This window comes from Vulpes lagopus, chromosome 4 (genome assembly GCF_018345385.1).
Source record: "Vulpes lagopus strain Blue_001 chromosome 4, ASM1834538v1, whole genome shotgun sequence".
NCBI lineage: Eukaryota > Metazoa > Chordata > Mammalia > Carnivora > Canidae > Vulpes > Vulpes lagopus.
This window is the reverse complement of record NC_054827.1, coordinates 48563959-48588580: the sequence shown is the minus strand read 5'-3', so window position 1 is coordinate 48588580 and position 24622 is coordinate 48563959.

The window sequence follows — 24622 nt, the reverse complement described above, 5'->3', positions numbered from 1 at the left end:
TCGGAAGTCAGAGCAGCACGTTCAGAATTAACACTATTTTAAGGTTCCAATATTTTTAAAATAAGGTGTCAGAAAGTAACTGAGAAGCAACTGAGAAAGGGGGATTAGATGCTACTTTTAACTGTGTTTTCGGCAATGGTGATACTGAAAACCTTCAGCTCTGCTGGTTCACTCACTGGCATGTGGAATGCTTGTTTAAGCTGAACCCTGTCTCCAGAATTAGACGTAAAATACAGTCTGGGTTCCCACCTAGCCCAGACATAGTGGCCAAAGGTTTGCTTCTACAAATGAAGACGATATTGGTGCCCAGAGACAAGCTTTCCTAGGCATGAGGATGGGCATGAGGCAGACCGACCACCTATATCCTCACATGAACTTCCCTATAATCAACAATAACAATAACACGTGTTTAAGGTAGTTAGGTAGGCTTAGGAGAAGTGTCCAGACAGTTTTTCAGTATAAAATTATCTGGCTCTTACAGGACCTCTGACTCCTCCAATGCACATGTGAAAACACGCAGAAATGCAGTTCAACAATGATAAAAATAAATAAAAATGCAAAAAAAAAATAGAACAATTTTCTCTTCTTTACATTCCGTCTCTTAGATTGAAAAATAGATTGAAGATGCTAGACGGTATATTTGAAATAATGCATTTCAACCATCACAGGGAGAAGATGGAACTTCTTTCCTTCCTTCCAATTTAATGTAAAACCTTTGAGGGAAAGGACCGTGTGAGTTTCTCTTTCTATCTTTGGCTGTACCTAGCATGTTTCTCTCATATAATGGACATTAAAAATACTTATTCAATTTATTGTATTAAATTTCCCCGAGTCACACAGCTAGAACAAGGCAAGCTGATGCAGGAGACCAGATTTTTTGGCGGCTAGTGCTATGGTGTTCTCATTACACTATATGGTCATAACTAAAAGGAAAAAAAAAAAGGATCTATATATTGAATATACTATGCAGATTGTAAAATAATGAAAGATATCTTTTGATGATTATGGTTGTGTCATTTCTGCTCCCTGGACTTCAGCATATCCTGAACTGCACCTTCATATTACAAATTGTGCCCTACATGGTACCAAATGCTCTAATGATAAAATGTGTAGAAACCTTTAAGGCACCATGTCCACACAGGTCACATAGGTATTGTCACTACCGATACTCTCTCTGTTCATGGGATTTTAGGCATAACCATGGTTAAGTAGGATGAGCCCAAATTCTTCTGATGGCTGAGCCTTCTTGTATTACCTCATAGCCAATACTTGAACATTTAGTCTCTGGAATTTTCAGAATACCATAGATGCTTAAAATAAGCACCACAGACAAATTAAAGGACTGTGTAGAGAAACTGAAAATAAAATGCCACAAAGATAAAAAGAAAGGAAACTGTTACAGAGAAGGAAAGGGAATCACATCAAATTAGTGAGAGAGGTAGGCACTGGCCACTGAGATAGGGCTTAGGAACCAATGAGGACAGCTGATGTGAAGGGGCCCATGGAAGAAGCTGTGCAGAGGGGTTAGGGCTTGAATAATACAATACATCAGACTTGATCTTAGATACATTTTTTAAAAGATTTTTATTTATTTATTCATGACAGACAGAGAGAGAGAGAGAGGCAGAGACACAGGCAGAGGGAGAAGCAGGCTCCATGCAGGGAGCCCAACATGGGACTCCATCCCGGGTCTCCAGACTTGATCTTAGAAATCATTCCATTAACCTTCAAATTATATCTGAGGACACCAAGATCAGAGGCAAAGAGACAAATCAGAATGGCGGTGGTTGAACTATAACTGGAATGATGTTTGCCTTTGCACAGATTCGTTGTGCAGTTACCTGCAAGGCTGCAGCAAGTCCAGGGCAAGGACATGCCGTGAGTTCATATAGGTTTGGGGGCTCACAAGAGAAGGACAGATAGCAGAAGTGGCAAAGTTCTCCCAGGTTCTCACAGTTAAGTGAGAGAGGAAAGCTAAGCACAGCAGAAGATGTTCTTGTTGTTCCTTAACCAGTCTCTAATTTTTCAGACTTCCCTGAAACTAAAAGCTGTTTTGAGATACACAAAACATAGTGTAAGTTCAGTGAGGGTGGCACCAGGGCCTCACTCTGTGGGCAACCATCCCGTTTTCCAGACGATAACATGACAGACAGACATAACATGACAAAGTATTTTATGTTTGTGAAATAATTGGATTACTGTCTGGCATATTGGTGACTGAGTCCCATCTTTAAGAGGTTCTCAGATTTTCCAATGAGTAAAGAAATAACACTGAAGCCTGATATCTCTATCTTGTAACTGTAAGGTTACTCGACACCCATGTGTGCATTTGCGCATTTGCACGGGGTTCAAGGGGCTCTGTGCCCTCGCACATGTGACCAAGTGCTGATGAGAGTCACAGAGAAGTAACCAACAGTTTTTAATTCATTATTTGATGTTGAAAGTCTTACTAATGGCTATATCACAAGGCAAGACAGTATGGCTGGTGTCAGCTTTAGAGCCACTGAAGACACACACACAGTCAGATAAAGCTGGATTTGATATCACTTCATGTCTCAGCTTCCTATATATAGAACGGGGATGACAATAATAACAACAGTAACATGATCTACATCACAGTATTAGTGGGGAAAGTAAACAGCATGATACATACAAAGCACTAGCCCAATATGGGCTCATAATAAACAATATAATTGTTGTTGTTGTTGTTGTTTTAATTTGAACCCATTTGTGTTTAGTGCACAATCTAAGGAGTAAAACAAGGAGACAAGGATAATTAACATTTATTAAAGGCTGACTGTGAGCCATATGAATTATTATGCATCATCTCATTTAATCATCTCAACAGTGCATCAGGTAGGCAATATCATTCCTGTTTAAGAGATGCAAAATGTGAGGTTCAGAATGCTATATTTAACTTGTCATAAAGCCACACAGCTTCTAAGTGTCAGATAGAGGATTAGAAACCAAATCTGTATCCATTTTGAATAAATCACATGAATTATTCCTCTCATTTGGAAATGAGTTTGTTAGAGTGAAAAGAGAAGAAGGTTCACATGTGTCTATATTGATTTAACAAGTCTTCATTAAGCATCTTCTTTAGTTGCTGGAAACACTACAAAAAAATTCCATGAGCAATAGCTTGACCTCTGGCCTCTATGTCCTTACAGTCTGGGAAGAGAATATCATCCCTTAACTGCCAGAGAGACCCTCTCCTTCCTGAAGAGGAGGGAAGTATGTACACAAACCCAAGCAAGTGGAAACTGTCACCTTCACAGCCAAATCAGCCTGTCAGGCAGCCAGAGTCGGGCACTGATTGCACAGCTGACATCTGTATCTCATATTAATCATAGTGTCCCAACTTGGCCAGAGACAGAAAGACAGAGACAAGAAGCAGCAAATAGCCCAGCTCCTCTATGGTTCTTCCATCTATCCATCAAAAATGCGTCAGCATGGGTATTACTAAACTGATATATTCAGGGGAGGAAAAAACCCAACAGCAGAAGAGCCAAGGACAATACCCTGATAGGTTAGATGTGTTCAACATTCTTGTTCAAAGTAGTGCTTTTATAATTTCATGCATGTTTGTCCTTAAATGTCTTGCATTTAAGGCTGTGTTTGTGATATATTGCCTCCTCTTCCTCCAACCCATATGGGCAATTCCATTGGGCCGTTGGAGCTCCTCAAGTATGAATACCAAGTCTTAACATGTTAACACAAGACAATCAAGCATAAAACTGACTTTGCCTTGAACAAAGATTTACCATTAGTCAGAGTTCTCTCCCACTTCATTTTGTGCACTCTTGATTTCTAGGTAGAGTTTCCAACCTAAGCATTTCTTTATATTCTACCCTAAAAAAAGCCCTGAAGGTCCCCCTCACCCATCTTCCCTTAAATCAGGAGGCTCTATAAAGTGCTCAGCATCCACCTCCTTTCTTCCTCCTCCCTGGGTTTTATCTTGCAGGCTGTAACTTTCACATAAGTGTTCTCCAGGCATACATGAGGAAATCTACTGAAAAAAAACTTTTAATAGAATATGAAAAAAAACTTTTAATAGAAATAATAAGAAACTAATTAATTTTTATAAATATATATGTTTTTACATATACATACGTATCAATGTATGCACCTGTGTATATATATAGATGTAGATGTAGACATAGATATAAATTGATGCTATCAGTCAGAACAGGGACCATACAGTCACATGTCAGTCCAGAAAGTACAGTATCTGTAAGGAAGTTGAGAAGCAACAATGAGCAGAGACGGAGACCAGTATTCTCATTTATTTGCTATCGGTGGATCAAGACATCTGAAGTTTGTCTAAGTCTGATTTTGTGGATTTCTGCATCACATCATCTAATGTCCTTTAATTAGCCCTTGAAAAACGTGAGGAACTCCACGTAAGTTCCTGTAAGGAAACTGTGGCTTGCCCATAATCCAAAAATGCTAGAATAAATAAACAGGAATATGACTGAACTGACACTTCTACTTCAGTACCTCTGTGCAACATCTCTGTCAGCAGCTAGAGAGACAGGAATGAGATTGTCAGTACTGTGCTACCAGGTAGATGATGGAAAAATTAAGCATATAATCTACCTCTTTAAAGTAAGTGAGACATTTTATTTTTGATTATAGTTACCAGAGTAACAAATTTCTACTACGGAGAGAACATTTTTTTAAATTGGATATTCTAAAATATTACCATGGTAATATGATTTTGTTGTTGAATTTAAGCTAAATGAAGAAAGCTCTATTTAGAAACTTTAATAACTTAGAAGTAAACACAGAACAAACTTAAAAACATTACTTTCCAACCAATATAAAAATCTTTTATGCAAGATTAGATTAACTTGTTAAAAATATCTAAGTGCAATTTCTTCCTTCATATTCACAGGAAAAATTTGTTGACACTGGGATGGATCTAGAACAATAATTATTGTGTCATGTACAAATTTATTAATAAAGGCATTCATAAAGTGTGAAAACATGAAGGAATTGATCAGTTCTGTTGCAGCAGTGTGTGTGGGGAATAAGACAAAAATGAAATATTCTTAAGTTGGCTCTTTGAAAACAAATCAGGAAGATAGGCTACTTCAGATACTGAAACACTAGGTGAACAGCCTTTGAAAGACACTGATGCATTCGTGGGGTAACTGTAAAGATGTGGCACTGCTGGAATAAAGTTTGCAAGACACAGGGAATAGTGAGGACTGATGCTGGAGAAAAACACACAGGATTAGTCAGGACCATTCACTGTACTAAGAAGTATAGCCTCCAGGGGTGACAGAAAATTGCCTCACAAGCAAAGCATCACCATGAGATTTACAATATAGGAAGATCACCCTCACAGACACACAGGAGCACCACAAAGGGCGGGGGTTAGTTGGCTTGGAAGCAGAGCACCTAGTAACAAGATATTTAAAATATTACAAAGTAAAGATCTTGAAGTCCTGAAAAACACCAAAAACAACGGAGACAGAAGAAGGACAAAATGGAAAGGTCTGTAGATAATAAGTCATTTTTGATCAACCTCCACACTTGGCTGAGACAAGGGAAAAAGGTCTAGGGTTAATGAAGGTATGTTGATAACAAGAGTCACTCAGTTTAGACACTTGCACTAGGGATTTAGGAGTCAAGACATTTGGTTGTAGTTCTATTCTGCAAAGATGGCCTCAGGGATCATGAATCATTCAGTGTCTTCCTCTAAGAATTCTTTTCTTTTTTTCTTTTTTTTAATTTCATTTATTTATTTAATAATTATTTTCTAGTCAAGACATTTGGTTCTAGTTCTATTCTGCAAAGATGGCCTCAGGGATCATGAGTCATTCAGTGTCTTCCTCTAAGAATTCTTTTATTTATATTTATTTATTTATTTATTTATTTATTTATTTTAGAATTATTTTCTAGTCAAGACATTTGGTTCTAGTTCTATTCTGCAAAGATGGCCTCAGGGATCATGAGTCATTCAGTGTCTTCCTCTAAGAATTCTTTTCTTTTTTAAAAAATTTCTTATTTATTTATTTATTTTAGAATTATTTTCTTCAATTTCCAAATAGGGATGTCAAAATCTATCCTATTTCTAATTCAATAATAGGATGATCATGAATGATAGGAAAACAATGGCACCAGGCAATATAAAGTATAGCTAAATTTTGTTTATATGGAAATATGAACAAAGACATGTAAACAAAAGAATTGTTGTAATTTTTAAAATAATTACACTCATGTAAAAGCACTCTGGAAGAGGATCAACTTGCTATAACATCTAGCTCTTGGTGATGGTAGCATATGCCAGATTGTGAATGGCCGGTGGGTGAAGCTGCAAGGTGCAATCTGTGCAACATGGCAGGGCAAATTATTGTGACTAAGGATGGAAAATTATTCTGTCAGAGACTAGACTGTGTTGGAAAAATATGATAACCTTTATGGAATAGAGATAATTTGCTATAGAGTATGACATACTCATTATGTACAGGCTAGTAGACAAATTTGAAAATTAGGCATCATAAGAGCAAGCAGAAGAAGGTATGAAATCGCTTCTGAAGAGCTACTGGATCATTCTCACTGTCAGGTTCTCCAGTGGTGCAAAAACCCACATGACTAATCGAAGCTCAACCTGAGTTTCCTGGTAAATTACTTTCTGTCAAACTAAAACATGACAAACGTTCAGCATTTTAAGGAAGTAAGTACATGGAAAATTCAGATTTTGGGCGTGAGAGTTATTAGGAAAATATGTGTGTTATTTTTAAATTACTATAAATTTGGAGTTTTATGTAATCTTTTCCTAGTCTCATGGAAATTCAGTTGTTTTTACCAATATGGAGTCATGACAGATATGTATTACATTCCTCCACTGCAGTTCAAGTGATTTATTTATAGCATATAATGGCTTTCCAAAGTATATGGTTGGAAAAATTCATTTATTTTTCACATCCTATAGGGTCAACTCTCTTCTATTTTTTAACCAGAGCGCTGTTTTAAAGGAAAGATACCTTAACTCTGGAAAATTCTTCATCAAGTGTCTGGAGAATCTTCTCCAGTGTCTAGAGATTTGGGGAAAAAATGAACATTATGATGATTTTGATGGATTGTTTGTTGTAATTTATCACCACTCCATCAGAGAGCAAGAGACAATGTGTGAACAAGAAATATAGTTCTGGCTTTCACAGTTTACTGGAATAGACTAACTGGAATGTAGTATAGTAGGTGATCCAACACCATATGCCTTAAGACTGGGAAGCAATAAAAGACTAACTATGGAAAGGCAGTGTCTGGGAAGGCTTTTAGGGAAGCTGAAAATTCAGTAGGGCCTTGAAAGATGAGGAGGGTTTATCAGTTGGAAAGACAAGAGGGCAATTCCAGGCAGACAGACCACTTTATGCAAAAATAAAGAGAGATCACATAGGTCCTAGCCTGAGTCAGCCCTATTGCAAGCTTTATTTGACTATGTAGGGCACATAGTGAGGGAGCAAGGAAGGGGAGAGCCAGGTTATCACATGAGGACCTGGAAGACAGTTTGACTTGGAAAAGTCTTATATGCCAGCCTGAGGAAGCTAAGTTTGCTTCTCCTGACAAGGAGGAATAATTGAAACTTTCAAGCTGAAAAGTAATATAATCGTAACCATCATTTTTATACCAATAAATAAAATAGAGGAAGAGATACTGGTGATATGAAGTCTCATGAGAAGGCTATTAATGTAATCGAGGAGAAAAGTTGATCTTTAGGGTACTTTATGATTCTGTATTATTGTCTTTGTGATTGTGAGGTAGATATCCTTTACCATTTTTGCAAATGGAGAAACCAATAGTAAGCTGACGTAAACTATCTGGTCATCAAGAAATCAAAAGCCACTCTGTGATCGGCCCCTAAACCTACCATTTCTTCCCAAGAGCTCTGGGATCCCTTTTCTTCTTAGCAGAAAGCAAAAACAAAGAATAAAAAATATTTATTGGCCAATTCTTCCTTCAAAAATGTCAACAATTATTGCTTAAAAATATTTATTCTAGTATCTTACACATTTAATGCTTTTAATAATTAAAAAATCAACTACTACTAACCTCTTATAACAGATTACTAATATGCAAATGTATGTAACAGTAGGATTAATTTTAACTCATTTATAACTCATAATTTTAACTCATAATTCATTTTTAAGCAGCATTCCAAACTGAAATGTTCATGGAGAAGGAGGCAGGGGGTAGCTACTTTCTCTTTACACAACACTTCTAAAGAAACATAAAAGTACCTCTAAAATTCCAATGAGTCTAAGCCCAATACTATTTGGTGTGGGAGAGAAGATCTGATAGTAGATATTTAAGAAATAGTATGGAAGTTCCAGACTCAAGCAATTAATTCAAGGACAACCTAGGTCCTTTGAAGTCCAGTTCTATAGGGTCATTAGACTTCTTTTTATAGCACTTTAATGCTCTGACTCTGATACCAGATAGAAATCGGTTTGAGTATCAGCTCTGCCCTTACTAATGGGACTTTAAAGAAGTTATTTAGGATTAATTTTCTCTTTTGTGAACCAGTGGCATCACTGACTTCATCAAAGGGATATTCTGAGGTATAATAATCTAATCCGTAAATGTCTTCAACCAGTGTCCAGCCAAAAGTGTGTGTGTGTTCACTACATTGTACTCTTCTTATAGCTGCCCATTTAAAAATCATGGAATCCAAACTACGAGGCACTTCAGCAATTATCTGAGCATCTGATTTTGCATCTGAAAGCACTGAGGTCTAGACAGAAAATATTTGTCTAAGGTCACATAGCTAATCTATCACAGAGCCGGGACTATCACCTACATCGTTTAGATTCTAGTCTGATGTCTTTTCCCATAAAACATACCAACTTCAGAGCTGTATGATCTACTCATGCACTGTGAGTTGTTTTACAGCAGATGTGTGGCAGTTCTGTCTGGCATAAATGTGTGTAGCTGAAACTCAAGTAATTTGGATGTGCCCAGGGGAACAGGCAAGATAAATACGAGTGAGCCTCAGATTCTGGTGCAGTTTGAAGAATCAAGCACGATTATAATTTGTACCGCTCCTTTTCACCTTTGGATTCTTTGGGATTTACAGATCTCTCACGTAGGAAGCTGACTTCTTTGAAAGACAGGTACTGTGAGATGCATGCCCTGAACTCCACAGTGCATAGCCACTGAAACAGCTGCTCAAGCCCCAGCCCTGGAGCTGAGCACCCGCTTCACCTTAAGGCTGACAGCTGCTGGCAGCATCTGATGCGCCAGCTCCCTCACTCCTCCAGAATGAGCAAATAGTCCGGGCCTTGATCTAAGATGAGGAAAAACAACAGCATAATCAGTAAAAACTCTGCCACCAACGCACATGCAGCAGCAATTTATGACGATGACAAAGAGGCACATAGTTGATGGAGAAGTCCATATTTATATTAAATAACTATGTGAGTAAGTCCCTGGCTCCTCTTCAGCAGGCAAGAAAATCTCTTATCAGGACTTTGCTCCAGCAATGCAGCTTCAACATGAATCATTCCCAACAGGGAAAAGCTTAGCTCTCTTTTAACATTGGAAACAAACAAACAAAATAAATAAAAATCATATCACCTTAAATGGAAGAGGTATCACCACAATTCAATCAATATTTATTTTCTACTTAAAAGCCTCTACATGTGACTTAAAGAAGCCACTTCTATTTTTTTTCTCATATGTTAAATAGGATGCTGAATTAGATAGTGTCTGAGGCTTCTTCATTCTGCATAATATTATAAAACGGAGCTTCAATGTATAATGTTTAATTGCACCTACATATCTAATTGTATTCTTTTATGATTGTTTACCAGCCCAAGGCAGGGCTCCCATTTTCTTATAGTCCAGAAATGGTCTATAAGAAAATATTGTATGAGCCCAGGCAGCTTTACAGAACTGTTAAAAACTATTTGATCTATTGATACATTAAGAAAAAACAAGAGATGGTAGGAAAGGGAATAATAGTATGTTATTTAAAACATTCTATAGGGGCCCCTGGGTGGCTGAGGGGTTGATCATCTGCCTTTGGCTCAGGTTGTGATCCTGGGGTCCTGGGATCGAGTCCTGCATCAGGTTCCCTACAGGGAGCCTGCTTCTCCCTCTGCCTATGTTTCTGCCTCTCTCATCAAAAAATATATAAAATCTTGAAAAATTTTAAAATAAAATAAAAACATTGTATAGCTTCCCAAATAGTTCTGCATTCCATATTTTATATAATCTTCACAAAACCCCAAGAAGTACATATTTTCTCCTATTCTTTCTAAAATTCTGCAGCTCAGAAAGTTAATGGAATTTACTAAGGACACACAGCTTTAGGCCTTTTGATTTCAAGTCCAAATTGCCAATCATCTATCTACTGATGAGGAGATATAGCATAGTTTAATATGTAATTTTAATAATGAAATTGGTAATGTTAAAGTTCTTACTTTAGTGATTCATTTAAAATATATCAACGTAAGTGCAAAATAAATATAAATTGTCAATACAAACTATGCCGCAAAAGAATAAAAAAAGACAATGAAAAATAAAATTTGGATGAGAATACTTCTTGGAATAGAGTCAAGAGGAATAGTATTGGGAAGGAAATCACATAGGAATTAAACTCTTTCTGTATTTTTTAAAGAATATATATGCCAAATATGGAAAAAAATACCAAGAATTGGCTAGTTTGGCATGTGGGTGCGTAAGTGCTCATTATATTATTCCCTATATTTTTTTCTGTATCTTTGAAATATTTTATGAATTTTTTTCTTAAGAAAATACATGATAAGTGTATTTTAGCTGCATGCCTGTTTCCCTATACTCTATCATTTGTATCCTTGCTTTGAAGAAGATGTAACAATCTTAACCACTTCTACATCCCAGTACCTGGAATACCTGTGTGGTTTTGTTTTGTTCTATAGTTCGTAAATTCTGATGGCTTCATAACGATTATGAGAAGATGAAAAAATACGTGAGAGATCATAATCATGAGGGATTAGGCGAATGAAGGATAAAATATGTAGCAGTTCAATAATTTGGCTACTTTCTCCCTCTACAGAGCAATTACAACAGGATAAAGTTCTGGGACATGTGGGTGGATCAGAGGTTGAGAGTCTGTCTTTGGCTCCGGTCATGATCCCGGGTCCTGGGATCAAGTCCCACATCGGGCTCCCCATGGGGAGCCTCCTTCTCCCTCTGCCAATGCCCCTGCCTCTCTCTGTGTGTCTCTCATGAATAAATAAATAAAATCTTAAAAGAAAAAAAACAAGATAAAGTTCTCCCATAGCCAATACTTATTACTGGATAATGAATATGTGATTATACTATTACTTATAATTTTCTATTTACTTGATTTTAATGAACTGTTATACCCTTTTCCATATATAATAAGGAAGCTGGGGAAGTTTTCCTTTCCAACTACTCAAAGTTGTGACTTGGGGGAGGTTATGAATGTGAAAGAAGGAAAAAAATATGGAAACAATTCTCCCAAGGGGGTAATACCTTTAGCAAAACAACTCTTTCTGTGCACAGAGGAAATATTTATTGCCAGATTAAGATAAATGTTAAACATTGATGACTAGATCTGTGATAACTGTAAAGGACTATGATGTGATACTTATTTTCAGTCATGAACAGTGATCTATAATACTGGAATGAGAAAACGATCCATTTGTTCAGGCTGCTGTAACAAAATGTCTCATAAACAGTAGAAATTTATTTCTCATAGTTATGAAGCTGGACGTCCAAGATCAGTGTGCAAACTTGGTCAGGTTCTGGAGAGAGCTCTCTTCCTGGTTGGTAGCCAGAGTCTTCTCACTGTGTCCTTACATGGTAGGAGGAATGAGGAATTCTTGCCTTATGATTCTCTCACAAGGCGCTAATCCCATCTACGAGGGCTTCACCCACATGACTGAAGGACCAAAAGCCCCACCTTCTAAATACTATCTTTGGGGGTTAGGATTTCACCATATGAATTTTAGAGAGGCACAAATATTCAGTCCATTGCAAAGATGTTGGGCATACCTTCATACTTTTCTGCTATTGTTTCTGGTTTAATTGTTTTAATGCTCTTGTTATTATGCTATTGTTTTAATGCTCTTGAGCATTAAAAAAAAACAAAAACAAAAACCAAAACCATGCAGCTTGTTGCGGTTTTGTGAAGTATTTGAATTTCAGATGGTAGTGCCTTCACTCCTTTTACTGCTAAGAACTCTCAGTCTAAATACCTGTTCCGTTTACCTCTCAAATGTATGCCTGTAACTCCTATTCATAATCAGGTTTTGACCCTGGCCTTGTTCTCACCACAGTGCACAGAGACATTGCCAGATTCCGTAGTCTATCCACTCCCCTGGTCAATAATTCCTACCGGTCTGTAAGGATTCTCCAATTCGAAACTCCTCAGTACACCTGTAGGGTCTAAGGGCAGGCTGCCCCAAAATGGATGACTTTGGTATGAAGGCTCTTTTTAGTTGAGAGCAATCAAAGCCCAGAAGAATCAGGAAAAGCTCTTTACCTTCCCTTTAACTGCGAGCTTATGCCAGAAAGAGACTTATTCACAGAGGTTCCTCTTTATCTAAGAAACTGCCCTGCAGAGCAGGGCAACTTTGTTTTCCAAACATCTCCTTTCATCTTTATACTAATGGCTCTTCTCCCTTTTGAATCCTCAGACCCTAGCCTTCTCCTTAGCTCATGTAAGCATGTCATGTTGTCTCACTATCTTTGGAATTTCATATCTATGGATCCCAGGTATGTACACTATGAAATCTGATTTGCTCCTGTTAATCTGTCTCGTATCGATTTGATTCTTAGTCCAAGAATCTAGGACTAGAAGGACCTTGAAGGGCAGAGGAACTTCTTTCCCAATATAGCTAAGATAGATAATACTGCTGAAGAGTCAGTCAGTTCTTTCCACTTCTAACAATGCAGCTTAACGTGTAAATTTAAGTCATTATCTCTCCTTGTCCATTGTCAGGCCTTTCTCATCTCACATTTTTATCAATTTTTCATCATTCTAGGACACACTGTCTTAAAGTACTTTTCGAATCTACACTTTTCAGCCAAACCAATATCTAACATCCTAATAATCCTTCTAGTTCTACATTGACAACATTGCTCTGCAATTATTGAGAGGACAACCAGTTCTGATTGTAGCCCTGAGAGCTCAAGTTTGTATACCTCACATGAGAATGGAGGTGCTCATAGGATGAATGAGAGACTCCTGAGAGAGCTTCCCTGTTGGCACAGACAAGGAGAAAAGAAGGAAGCCCCTGTGGCAAGGACACAGATGAGGAACCGGACCTGACTTGTTCTATCTTTCATATGGAATGAAAGCCTTACTCTCCAAGAAGAGAGCAACAAATACTGTCTCCCATAGGTCACCGTCGAAAATCTACTGCATCTGAAAGGAGGGAACAGGAAAGAAGCCTCTACTTCTGGTAAAGGGGTGAGAATAAATACCAGAACCAGAGTGACAGCTGCAACAGTGACTGCAATGTGTTCTAAGACTGAGGCTTGAGAAGAATGTCAAAGAATGTCCCCATAACTCCTACCACGAGGCTAACAACAATTAAATAAAAACAAGCTCTGAATACTGCTGGACCATCTGTAAGAAACACACCCCTCGGAGGCATAGTATATAGAGGAGACTGTATGAACCTGAGAGGGTAGCTGAGATTGAGACAAACCCTCCAGAAAATCGGCACACCTCCGTCCCAATACCAATCATCACTAGAAGAATTCAAAGACTGTGGGGGCATGGAGGGCCGCTGTAGTAGTCACAGACCACAAGCTCAGAACGACTGTGCATGAATCCCTCCTAACCATACTAGAGCCCTAGCAGGAGGAAAGCATGCCAATTCCTAGGAATAAAAACTGCATATGTCAGTCCATGCTATCCTACAAAAGATACCTGTTTTTTAGCAAAACAGAAAGCATACTAAAAGGAAAGAAGAAAACGATACAGTCCTGATAGATAAAGAAATAAAGAGAATCAGATTCAGATATGATGAGAGTTGTTGGAACTCCCTGACAAGGGATTTAAAAGAACTCTGATTAATATGTCAATAGTTCTAATGTAGCAGACAGACAATATGCAAGTTCAGATGGGTAACTTCAGCAGAGAAACAGGAAGTGTAGGAAAGAATCAGATGGAAATTATGTATTTTTATTTTGCTTCATTCTTATGGTAACCTTCTATGGGTGATATGTGATAATGGTTTTCCCACTGTATTATTTTCAAGTTTTCTTTTGAAATAATTTTTAAGAAAAATAGTTGGACACTTTAAATAGAAATATGAAGTTATAATGGTACAGAAACTTTGTACTATATATGCCACTTGAAGTTTGTGAACAAGGGAAAAAAAACAAAAGCAAGATAACTGGGTCAGGAAGGGGCTTGATAAATAACATTTTTAAGCACATTAAATGAGCCTTATAATAGTCAATTATCTTCAGGTTATAATCATTATAATAATCAATCATCTTAAGGGAGCACTACAAAGTCTGCAACTCCATACCATGACTGGCAGTTATAATTATGCATGTATATATATGAATCATCAGACATGCCCTTAAAGGGGATCATAATATGCAACCTCAAAATATGCCACTTTGACATAAGGATTATTTTAAGCTAAAGGCATTGAGAAGAAGCAGATACAAGAAAAGTGCTCTGCCTTCCTCCTCTCTGCCTCTCCATCTGGAAGGAGCCCCTCACCCCAGTACCGGGAAGGGGAGAATGAGTCATCAGCAGAGATAACACCAAGTCTGCATAAACAGAACCTTACTCAATAACGCTTATCTTCCATTAGTTTCACCCCATTTGGTTACCTTCCCATAACACACCGCCCTTAAAAGCCCAAGCTTTTGTCTTTTCACCACTCCACAGAGTTATTGCTCTTGTTAAGATGCTTATATATAAGCCTCAGGGCCTAACCACTTATTTGGATTTTCACTATTTTTCTATGAAGGCTCTCACATACATTCATAGTGAACTGTTTCTCCTGTCAATCTCTGTCAGTTTAATTTATGGATTTCAGATGCAGAACCTGAGTAGGTGCAGGAAAACTTTTTCCCATAAGCGTTCATGAAATCGAACTTGCCATGCTCTGGAATTGTCATTCAACACATTGCTGAAAAAAAAAATCCCCTATGCTAAATGTTGGCAAACTGAACACCAATAAAATTTTTTTAAAGCCCTATTTCTCCAGAATAAGAAAAAAAAATACTATAAGTCAAAGACAACTTTTCCGAATACTGCAGGGACCTCAGAGTTGACTGATTCTTAGAAATGAGACCCTAAATCTTCTGCCGTCCAATAGACCTGAATGAATACCTTGTGTCACCGGAGGTGGAGGTAGAGAAGAATCTAATGCTCCCAGCTTCAAATCCCTGACTCTTGACTGCAGAAAAACAGGAACCTGCTTTGATCAATAAAGAAAGTAGATTTTACCTTGAAGATACCAGCTCTCCAACGATAGGGTGCTAAAGGTGACAGTGTGTTTTGCTTGGTCGTTTTCTGAATGCAACAGTATTTGGAGGATGACAATTTAACTCTTTTGTTATTTATTTTAAGCAGTGAATGGAGAGGTGAACACAATGACTTCCTAAAAACTTTAAATTGACCTCCTAGAGACTCTATAAGGAAAAATAGAATGAACAATATAGCCAGAAGACTGAGTCATCCTGCAGAGAAAGCCTTCAAATGCAGTGTATTTGCCTTATTTTCCACTTTAAGAGCTTGTAGTCTGAGGAAAAACAGATGAATTTAAGGGAAGGCGCTATATAGAGCTGTTCTTTCGGGCTGTTATTTTCACAACTTATTTGCAAGAGGATGACATCCAAATCACATGTATATGTATATGTCTGATATATGTGTGTGTGTGTGTGTGTGTGTGTGTGTGTGTGATAACAGCCATACTCAAGCAATATTATCAACAAATTAATTTACTATACTTTTATTTGCATTTCTATTCTCAAATGCAATGGCTCAGTGAAGTGCCTTCTGTTTTTATTCATATTTTCAGACTGTGAAAGTGATGCTGGGTCTATCTTCTTCTAAGGCATGTAAATTTTATGAAATCCAAACATATTTGAGAAATATAAACACACTTGTATTGACTAAGGACTATAACCAAAGATTGAGCTCTGATTTGAAATTTTTTTTTAAAAGTGCATTATAGTTTCAAAATCTATTCAAGTGCAACATTCATTTAATCATCGCAATCCTGTGAGGTAGATGCTGTTGTAATTCTTATTTGATAAATGGAGAACCTCCAATACAGAGAGCTAATGATTTTGTCACACTTTGACAAGTGCATAGCTGGTTATAAAGCATAGATCCATAAACTCAGAAGACAATGAGTATTTATTTTGTTTATATGTAATGCTGTGCACTAGAGAAGAAAGAAAACTAAAGCACAGTGCCAGTTTTAAGGAGAAAGAGGATAGTGAGGAGATAGACAATAAGCAAAATACAGAGTAAAGAATGCTAATGAAAATGCATTTTTGAAAAGGTAGCTAATCCAGTTTGGCTGTGTATGTGTGCCAGGAAGGGCTACCAAAAGGTAATGTTTAAAATTTTAGGGACCAGCGAGGTTGGTTAGGTAAAGGACTGCACAGGCCAATCAAGTCAGCAGCATCAGTACATTCTGAAGAACAGATTTCTGCATCATCACCAAAACCGTGGAGTCCATGAGTGGCGGAGGTACAAGAGTGTAATGGCATCTAAGGAAATTATGATGTGAACAGCCAGATTACAGAAGATCTTTCTGGAAAGCTCAGGAGGTTGAAAGGCAGTCTGGCACAATTTTAGTAGGCACAAAACATTCTTAGATGTGTTAAAAAACAAAAACAACAGTCTAGCAACAGTTGGGAAAAGAGTTTAGAGGTGGGGAAAGACTGGAGGCAGGTGAATTAGGAGGCTGAAAGCAGGTCAGGGTCTCCACTAAGGGCAGTAGAGCTACTGAGAAGCAACAGAGCACAGAAGATAGGAAGGTGAAAACTCAAGGCTTTCAGACTTGAATCACCTAGCTGGGTACTGTAGAGAAAATCTCAGTGGACTTCAGTTCTGGATATATTATATTTGCACATTCAAAGGGACATGCTGGTAGAGTTGGATAAAGGAATCTAGAGGCCAGAATCCAGATTAAAATTGTATTTTAGTCTGTAAATGTTTACATAATTGAGGAAAGAAGTTTAAATTCATCAGACAGTATTAAAAGTGAAAATAGGAAGTATCTGAAGATAAGTCTCTGGAGAAGAAAAACATGAAAATAAACTTGAGAAGAAGAGAGATTATGTTTAAAAAAGCATAAACAAAAAAATAAGACAAAACAAAACTGGAAAACCAACAAAGAACCCAGACGGTTTTAAGTAGGGTGGAGTATTCAAAGGGACCAGGTACTACAGTGAAATCAAGTTGTTCTTGATAAATGGCACCAGACGACGCGAAGGAAAGCATTCTTAGTAAGGAGGCACAGATAGATGTGTGTAACAGGATTGATTTGGGTGTGAGCCACTGGTGAAAAGTGAACACCACTCGCACAGACAACTTCCTGGAAACTTGAGAAGCAAGGAATGAAACTGCCCGGCATAAAACGGAAATACAGGACCAAGTGTTGGGCCCCATGCTCTAACTCCAAATTCCTATATTCCACTCCCCCCCCCCTTGCTTTGGTTTGTTTTTAAAAAACATGATTTTTGTAACCTATTCCAATTATTTCTTCTGAGAAGATTAGTTTAGCTGGTGAGAACCTGATGCTAATGAGGTGAAAGTTCTCCCTCAACCCAGCCGGCCCTCCTGACCCAGCTGATCTCCTTGTAAAAGTGCACCTTTTGACCAACCAGAGAAAATGAAGATCGTGGGAGGCTCAGAAACCTCATTATCATCATATGCAAACTACAGGTCACAGATCAGTGATATCCATTTTGCATAAATGGACAGGGCTCTTAATGGTGGTAGAAATAGTTTAAGTCTTCAGAGACGCTGAGATGCAAATACAAGAGTTGTGCCATTATCCCAGGTTTTAAACCCAATTTGCATAATGGCAGGACTGGTTCAAGTAACAGTGTATTCACTGGTATCCTCGTATTCATTTTGTTGCCCAAATTCCATATGCTACTTGAGCACACTTACCCTGAAATTCTCCTTCAGACAAGACCTTACAGACTGGAACCATTCTTGCCTTCACGGAGCTCACAATGTGACAACGGACAGAGGAACTGCAAAACACTTGGCCTGGCATATCTTCCTCTCTCTATGCTGGAACTGCTGACATACTTCCAGTCTCTGTTCAGGCATCACTCCTTTCTGAGCCCTTTAACAATACGGTCCACGATGGAAGCTGCCCTTCTCCTTCTCTCCCACAGTACCCCTTACATGTTCCTAGGAGAGTCCTTACCATGCTTTACAACAGCAGTTAGTTGTCCAGCCACGCTACTAAAGCAGGGATGTTCTTGTTGATGTTTCTTTCCCAGAATGTGACCCCACACAACTCAATTCTCGATATGAGATGTTAAAAGTCTGTTAGGAGTATAACTGACTATAATACGACCGAAAGTGTGTCATAAAAGAAATATAAGAAAAGTTATATAAGAGGTCAGGAAAGAGAGTACGAGTAACATCTCACCTGGACCTAGGAGAATGGATAAGATTTGGATATGTAGAAACGAAGTGAGGGAGGTATTACGTGTAGAGGAGTTAATGTAGGCAAAAGCAGGCATTTCACAAAGGCTTCTGGACGTAGTGGGTAAAAGAAGTTCAAGGGATAAGACTGAGAAGAGATATTACAATCCAGCTCTGGAGAACTGTGCACATCAAGTCCAGGATTTTGCTCACCTATAACCACAGCCACATTCAGGTCCAAATTCACCCCAATAGCTATGAGAATATGCAAGTCTTTATATTACTGTAATGACAGATGTAAGAGAAGCAGGACCAAACTTTGTTCTTAATAGACACCCATCTTCATATAACACCCCTCTGAGCTTTCAGCTTATGGACTTAGGTTCAGAGACTGCCCTCTGAAGGATGAGGATGTGAAGTTAGGAAGTCAGGGAGCTTCTATTAGGGAGACTTATATAGACTTCTGGATAGGCTGGCAGAGACAGTTCAAAGTGTAGGTACCGGCCAGCAGGGGGAGAAAATCCTCCAATTCAAAAAATAAGGGCCAGTGAGTACCCTCAGTCTCACAAGAAAGAGCACCAATCACCCAGACTATGATTATAACACTTCAAAAGGTCCAGTGAGGGTAAAGGACAAGGCTTATCTTATTGATGGGTAAAATATTTCTGAGTTCTTGGTTCGAGGATCCCATTTAATCTTGGCCCCTTGTATGATGACTTCGTTACAGTACAACTCCCAAGCATGGCATATACCAGCGCCATTCCCTACGGAGTCTAGCCAGGTGCTGAAGTCATTTTTGTTTTAGGTGGTGGCTGCAAGGCCAATAGGTTGCTCTTATAAGCTGGGGAATCCATGTCGGGCTCTTTGCATGGAACCTGCTTCTCCCTCTCCCTGTGTCTCTGTGCCTCTCTTTGTGTCTCTAATAAATAAATAAATAAATAAAATCTTAAAAAATAAAATAAGCTGGGGAATATTATCTGGGGATGATTCCTACATATTTTCAAGAGGGCCTTGGATTTTTGTCCTTATAAAAAACCCATCTATCTTAGTTGATTGTATTTGTATGGCATGCAAATGTGAGCAGTTTCTTTGGTGGACCACTCTAAAAAATATTATGAATATTCATTTGGAATTTGATCAAGATATTATTAGGAAAAAACATGGCAGTATAAATGAAACAAAAACATCAGAATGTTGATAAATGTTGATATAAGAATGTATATGTTGATATTATAGAACATAGATTAACATATCATCTTCCTCTTTTGTGTATGTTTAAAAATTTCCAACAAAGAATTGTTTTTTAAAGGCAGTATAATGCAATGTTTGGACTCTATCAAGCAATTCACAATGTGCTAGTGTTTCCCCAGTCCACTGATGACATTTCACCAGCTGTGGAGCTCTGGACAGTCACTGCACACTAGATACACAAAAGAAAGGAAACTTAGGATGCTCTTCTGTGTGCCGGAGGATGGGAAAAAAGCTGGCCCAGGGCTGTAAACCAAGTGCCAATAATAGATGTGATCTGTTTAGTCACCATTATGATATATGTCACTGTAGGAACAACAGTGGACACTTTTTTTGTACAGAACTGACAATCCACAGCGAAATGCTAAATGCTAGTGACTTTTTTTTAACTAGTCAGGTAAGGTTGTTAAACTGAGAAATAGTGTTATATAACATCCCTGCCTGCATTAAGTCTTTTATGTAGAGACCAATTCATTTCTCTACTCCTGGAAAGCAGTATTGTTTCAATCGCATGACAGTGGCAAGTTTTAGGATTACAGTCATTTCTCGGCAATGCCCCTAGCCAAATGTACAGTAATAGAATTCATCAGCAGGGGTCATAATGATTTCATCCAACCACCCTGTCCTCTCACTCGTGCTGGATTTAAGGAACTCAGAAAGTCCAAATCAATTATACAGTCTAACAAAAGAACAGTAAGGGTGTCTAGATAAAATAGCCAGCAACAGCTTTAAAAGCTCTGATACAGAAGGCCTTATATAAGGCCTCTCCCTGGGGTGGGAAATGGGAAATGGGGCCTAGGGTCAGAACCTGGCCCTACCTCCACTCTGATTCTTTCTGAGCATGTCCCTGCATCTCTCTTACATCTGTGTTTGGTCTCTATAGAGGTTATAATCTTATCTTCTCTGTTCCTATCTGCTTCTCTTACCTATGGGAGCAGCCTCCATGGAATATATGTCTTTGGCGCTATGTGCTGACCCTGCGTGCATACTCTCCTGCTGGATCTTCTCAGCCTCTACTGAGAAAAGTGTTTCCCCTGACTACTAGTAGCTTTATAATAGTTCTTTGTTTGTGTTACCTTTTACCTTTTGAATAATCCTGAGGGTAATCCTTTTTTTTTTTTTTCTGGCATTTCCAAATGATCCCTTCACTTGGGGGCTTTAGTGGTCTGGGAATCATTAGGTATGCTCATGAATACCACAGCTCCCCAGGTATGAGGCATTTTAGTCTGATCAATGACCTGATCACTCTGAGGCTCTTGTGGCTCACGGCCAATATGCTCACTTTGTGTTATCAGCCATCTTGGTGATCTACAATCATCACTGGGAGGATGTTCTATTACCAAGATGGCCTATTAGAATTATTTCAATCCATTCCTTAAAGTCATATGGCTATAAATGTGGTATGTCCACTAGGGTTAGCAGGGACCACAAAAGGGGTTCAGGTACGCACATTACTATCCAAACACTTGGTAAGTTTATTAGGGAAATTGATAGGTCAATAGCCAAGCATACAAAATCCTCCAAGACTTCACTAGCCCACAGGGAGGAGTGCTTAAGCCAGGCACAGCTGGACTTACATTGAATGTGCTCTTGGAGAGGGACTCTGGTTTCCCCACTCTACGTATCTATAAGATAGATGGGAGCAGGGAGGCAGTCCTTTGTTGAGTATGTAATAGTGGAAGCTTGGTGAGGAATAAGGCTTTTTCTTTTCTTTTCTTTTTTAAAGATTTACTTTATTTATTTATTTGAGGGACGGGGGGAATGTACTTGCAAGTGAGGACAGAGGGAGAAGGAGAGAGAATCTCAAGCAGACTCCCCACTGAGCACAAAGCCCAATCCAGGACTTGATCTCACAACCCTGAGATCATGACCTGAGCCAAACCAAGACTCAGACACTTCATTAAAGAGCCACCGAGGGATCCCTGGGTGGCGCAGCGGTTTGGCGCCTGCCTTTGGCCCAGGGCGCGATCCTGGAGACCCGGGATCGAATCCCACGTCGGGCTCCCGGTGCATGGAGCCTGCTTCTCCCTCTGCCTGTGTCTCTGCCTCTCTCTCTCTGTGTGTGACCATCATAAATAAATAAAAATTAAAAAAAAAAAAAAGAGCCACCGAGGCACCCCAGAAAAAAAGATTTTCAAACCTGAATTTAGTTAGATAATCTGCATACTAATGCTACCGGGTTCCCACAAACTAAGGGCCTTGGGTTCCCATCAAGTAACTCAGTACTGCTGGAAGAGCTCACAGAAAAGCTTCCAGGAGGAGAAAGGCAGAGAATCCAATAGAATCAAAGGAGACAAAATACTTGTCTATCCTCACTCACTGTATGTTCTTGCCATCTCTTTTCTGCCTGCTGTTTCATTAGTTTCTTATAGAACCGTCTTCATACCCCTTGTACAGGAATAACTTGGAGGGCTTGTTAAAAATTCTAAAGTCTGAGCTCAATTTGAATTCTACTAAATCTGACTGTGGAAGGATAAGAGCCCAGAAATCTGCTATTTTAACACAAGTCCTAAGGATGTGCAGGGACACTAAAGTTTGAGAACTACTATTCCAGGACAATGTTTCTTAAATCCATCCAGTCACCTGGGACTCTTGTTCAAAGACAGGTTCTCATATTTCATTTCAGACCTACTGAAGCAGATCCTCCAAGAGGATTTCTACCAATCAGGGACTGTATCTAATTCATCGTCATATTAATTCTAGCCAAGTGCTCATCATATAGCAAGCATTAAAAAAAATTGACTGAATTGTGGCTAGAAATACAGTTGTGAGGTTATTTTAAGAATTTATTTAAGAAACAGGTGATCCCTGGGTGGCGCAGCGGTTTGGCGCCTGCCTTTGGCCCAGGGTGCGATCCTGGAGACCCAGGATTGAATCCCACGTTGGGCTACCGGTGCATGGAGCCTGCTTCTCCCTCTGCCTATGTCTCTGCCTCTCTCTCTCTCTCTCTCTGTGACTATCATAAATTTAAAAAAAATAATTTATTTAAGAAACAATGAGAAAAAATTAGAGCAAAAATTAATTTTTTTTCAAACAGTAGAACTTTATTTTCTCAGAAGAAATGGCTTAAAAGGAAGTAGAATCAAAACCGTACTTCTCTTAGTAGTTAGCAAAAAGAACCTCAAGGAGAAAGCTATTATTAACTCAATCATACAGCACGAAGAGATCATGTAAGGCCATGGTAGGGCTTATGTTATCAACACAAAGTTTCCTAAGCACTGAGAATCAGTCGGAATCACAAGCTAAGGTCTCAAGGTCAAATCATCCTTGGCTGTGAGCTAAGCGAACCTTGAGTGACTGAGAGTAACTGGTCTGGTTTCTTCTACCAAGGATGTGGTAACAAGAGGAAGCAGACAGATGGGATAGACAGCAACTTGAACGATAACAAATCAGAGAAAATGAATTCAGGAGCATATTTGTAAATCAAAGGAAGAACATGGACAGAGAAAATTTGGAGGCATTAGTTAAAGGTAATTAAAGAGAAAGCATTAGATTTAGGGGATTGAAGCATTTTTAAGACTAGAAATACGTCTGCTATTTATTATTACAGGACCTTTGCCATAATGCTCTATGTGGAGCCCTGGGCCTGGTCCTTCCGTGAACCTCATGAGGGGTTCTAAAGCGGACCTTCATGACCTTTAGCTCAACAAGCCCATACTCACAGGTACCATCTGCCATCCTGCAGATTCCTAATATTAGGAAAGAAGAACACAAGTTTCACCCTAAATTCTAGAGCACACCTTGCCTGTGTCATCTACCTCTAGGCCTTCACAGGACAGCAGTCAGGGTAGGAGAAAGAAAACCTCCCACATGTGAGAAGTACTAGGATTATTTTTGCCATAATTTCTGCATAGAGAAGCTAACCAAGGTTTTCCAGAAGGAAGGACATTTAAATTTGAAACCAGAAGAATTAGTTGATATTTGATAGTGAATGAAGAGAGGGAGGATTGTTCCAGAATGTGGAATGATAAACGCAATTTTCCCAAAGCGCATGTAGTGCTTTGGAATAACTAGAAGTTTAGTGTGATTGTAATAAATTGTAAGAACGGTGGTACAAGATGAGGCAAGGGGTGGAGGAAGAAGCAGATACTGGGGACTCTTGTAGGTCATAATAGGGATGTTTAAACCTTATCCTAAGAGCAACAGAAAGCAATGAAAGATTCTAAGCAAGATCTTGAAGGTTTCGATTTGTGTTTCTAGAAAAATATCACCCGAGTTGTAACACAGAACACTGACTGAAGATGAATATACCTAGAATCAGGAAATGTTACAGAGTTCTGTCGGTATGACCCAAATGAGGAAACAGGATGACCTGAATCCCTTCAGGGGAAGTAAGCGTAAAGAAATGTTAATAAATTAGAGAGAGATTTGAAGGATGTGGAATTATCCTCACTTAAGTAACCTGCCTTTCCCGGCATGCCTGGGTAGCTCAATGGGTTAAGTGTCTGCCTTCATCTCAGGTCATGATCCCAGGGTCCTAGTATCAAGCCCCACATCTTGCTCTTGGCTCCACGGAGAGCCTGCTTCTCCCTCTGCCTGCTGCTCCCCCTGCTTGTGCATAAGCTCTCTTTCTTTCTCTGTCAAATAAAGAAATAAAATCTTAAAAATAATAAAAAATAAATATCTGCCTTTCCTGTAATATGGAAGAGACTTTCCACCCACATTTCCAGTATATCTCTTCTCACAGCTTTCTAATTTCTTCCAAAGAAATAAGTAGCTAACATTACTGGTCAAAGCCTAAGATACTAAAGGAACCATATA